Here is a 3,819-nt window from a genome sequence, read left to right as displayed (position 1 = left end):
TGGAAAAGACTCTGATGCTGGGAGGGATTGGGGGCAGGAGGAGAAGGGGACGACAGAGGATGAGATGGCTGGATGGCATCACTGACTCGATGAACGTGAGTCTGAGTGAACTCCGGGAGTTGGTGATGGACAGGGAGGCCTGGTGTGCTGCAATTCATGGGGTCACAAAGAGTCGGACACGACTGAGCGACTGATCTGATGTGATCTGAAAGATGTTTAAGATAGTTTAAAAATATAACTATCACTTGAAACTGAAAAATTTGAGGCATCACTGAGAAAACCACAAAATATTTACTCTAAGACTTCTGTTTTCAAAGGCATTATATATAATGTTTACAAAATAAATAAAATTTGAAAGTCTAAAACCCAATGATACTATAGGCGACTTATTGGCTACTCCTAAATCTTCCTATGTTGGACTTATCTAAATTCTAATTGAAGAATAATATTTTTGGCCACACTGAGAAGCTTGCAGGATCTAACTTCTCTGACCAGGGATTGAACATGGGCCATGGCAGTGAAAGCACCAAGTCCTAACCACTGGGCAACCAAGGAACTCACTAAATGGAAATTTTTAAGGCAAGCCTTTCATATTTTTTTAGACAGTTATCTTCATTCTGAATGATTTCTCTCTTGATTTGGATTTTATTTTATAAAGTTTAAGCTCCAGCTGCATTTTATTCTGTACCTTTACAGATATATTATGTCTAGAAGTATTTATAAATATTTTAATTAGTCACAATTTTCATGCTTGAACAGGGAGCGAAATAAGTATACTTTGAGACTTAGAAACTGACCTTTGTTCTTATTGCCATAGGATGTTTGCTGCTAACTCCCTCGAGGCAACACATATTTACTGTTTATGATTGTTTTGGGAACCATACTCATCTACTGAGACATGAAAAGTGGTTTTCACTACACTTTAATGCAATATGGATTTTCTTTTTTTTTTTTTTTCATTTATTTTGTAATTCGAGGAAAATTGGTTTACAATGTTGTATTGGTTTCTCCCTTACCACAACACAAATCAGCCATAATTGTACATATATCCCCTCCCCATTGAGCCTCCCTCTCCTCCCCCAACCCCACCCCTTGAGATCGTCACAGAGCACCAGCTGGGTTCCCTGTGTTATAGAGCAACTTCTCACCAGCTGTCAGTTTTCCGTATGGTGATACAAATATGCCTATGCCATCTTCCCCATCTGCTCCACTCTCTTCTTCCCTCACTGTGTCCACAAGTCTGTTCTCTGCATTTGCATCTCCAGTCCTTCCCTGCAAATAGCTTCATCAATACCATTTTTCTATATTCCATATATATGTGTGCGTTAATACACTATTTTTGTTTTTCTCTTTCTGACTTACTTCACTCTGTATAACAAGTTCTAGGTTCAATATGGATTTTCTTAATGTCACATCATAACATGAGTAACACCACCACACTTCATTTACTGATCTTCCTAAATTTTATATCAATTCATTTTATGGAGTAATTCAATTCAACTGCTTTGTCTTTCTTAGCAATATGTCTGTTGTTGTTGTTTTAAATGTAGCATCAAATTCCACATAAACTCTGGCAGTTTATATTTTTTAAGTAAGACAAAATGAAACAAAATACATGTTGGAACTGTTTTTTCTGAAATATGTCTCTAGCAAGTTTGTTTTGATTATCTTTTCCTCCTAAACTTGTTTTACTTCATTTCTAATGTGGGATTTATAGAGAACCTATGGAAAATTTGTTTCACACTTATTTTCAAACACTTTTTATTTACTTTGTTTTTACACATTCTTTCAATGTCCTTTGTTTAGAAGATTGTTCATTTTGATGATGGATTGTCTCATTTTCTTCCTTAAATACTTGATAGACTTTACCAGCAAAATAACCTGGACCTGAAGTTTCCTTCGTGGAAAAGTTTTTGAAAACAAATTCAATTTTTTAAATAGAAACAAGGGTATTCAGGTTTTCTTTGTGATCTTGTACTAGTTTTGGTAAATTATGTTTTTCAAAGACTTCATTTCATTTAAGTTGTCAAATTTATTGGCATATAGGTGTTCACAAAATTACCTTTTTAATGTCTATAGGACCTGTAATGATATCTATCCCTCTTTTATTCCAGTTATTAAGCAACCCTTGAGTCAAGGACCATCTTTAATATTCTTTTCATGTAGGAAAATAAGACCCAGTAATGAAGTATATCACATGCTGGCTCAAGTGTCATGATTTACTATTAACTCTGGTTTGCAATGTATTGTGCTTTCCTGTGTGTATGTTTACCTGGAATATCTTACAAAGTTTTATTTAACTTTGTAAGCAACCTAGATGTCCATCAGCAGATGAATGGATAAGAAAGCTATGGTACATATACACAATGGAGTATTACTCAGCCATTAAAAAGAATACATTTGAATCAGTTCTAATGAGGTGGATGAAACTGGAGCCTATTATTCAGAGTGAAGTAAGCCAGAAGGAAAAACACCAATACAGTATACTAACGCATATATATGGAATTTAGAAAGATGGTAACGATAACCCTGTATACGAGACAGCAAAAGAGACACTGATGTATAGAACAGTCTTATGGACTCTGTGGGAGAGGGAGAGGGTGGGAAGATTTGGGAGAATGGCATTGAAACATGTAAAATATCATGTATGAAACGAGATGCCAGTCCAGGTTCAATGCACAATACTGGATGCTTGGGGCTGGTGCACTGGGATGACCCAGAGGGATGGTATGGGGAGGGAGGAGGGAGGAGGGTTCAGGATGGGGAACACATGTATACCTGTGGTGGATTCATTTTGATATTTGGCAAAACTAATACAATTATGTAAAGTTTAAAAATAAAATTAATTAAAAAAAAAAAAAACAAAGGCTAAAACTATCACTGGGATGAAAAAATACTAGTAATGAAAATCCAAATCATATATGTCTTGGATATCCTTGGCTGGAATAATTTATTATCAAAAATATTAACAGATAGTTCAGGCCTAGAACTGAAAGTTACAGATCCTGGCTGCTACAGATTGCAGTATTTTAAAGATACTTTCTTTTTTTTTTTTTTTTGGTAAAGCAGTCATTTGGTGATGAGCTCCTTGGTGTTGGTCCATAGTCATCATGATTCCAGTACCGTCATGATGGTAGAGGGCTGCCATCAATTTCTTCTCTCCTTATACAAGCATGCCATACTCCCATCAAGAGACAGAGGAAAGAGCCCATTCCTTTTCTTCTTTGATTTTGGGCTAGCCTTAATGACTTGCTTAATGAATAAAATGTGATAGAAGTGATGTTCTGGAATGTTCAAAGGTAGACTATAAAAAGTCCTACTTCTATCTGGGCCTCTTGCAACACTCATTCTTGGGGAAACAGATGTAAGAAGGCAGATTTCTCTGAGCTTATTATGCTCTAGAAGCTATGTGAAGATGCTCCAGCCAATAATCTGAGCCTCTGTTGTAGCCATACCTACCAAGGCACCGGACATGAAGTGAAGCCATCTTGAACCCTCTAGACCAGCCTATCCACCAGCTGAATTCACTACTAAGTGACTTAAATCAGTGACATTGGAACAGAAGTTAAGTCATACCTAAATACCTGACCAATGAAATTGTGAAGTACATAAAATGTTTGTTGTTTTAAACCACTAAGTTTGGGATTGTGACACAGAAGAAGATAACCAGAAAAATGACTTGTATAAATACAGGTAAACATCTCTATTATCTGGCCTCATAAATATGGCTGTAATATTTCAGATTAGGTGAGAAAAAATCTGGAAAAATGCCACCAGCAAATCTGCCATATTAAGTAGTATATCCTAAGAAAGTTTGTT

The sequence above is a fragment of the Bos indicus x Bos taurus genome, chromosome 4 (genome assembly GCF_003369695.1).
Source record: "Bos indicus x Bos taurus breed Angus x Brahman F1 hybrid chromosome 4, Bos_hybrid_MaternalHap_v2.0, whole genome shotgun sequence".
In the NCBI taxonomy this organism is placed as follows: domain Eukaryota; kingdom Metazoa; phylum Chordata; class Mammalia; order Artiodactyla; family Bovidae; genus Bos; species Bos indicus x Bos taurus.
Note: the sequence above shows the minus strand (reverse complement) of the source record.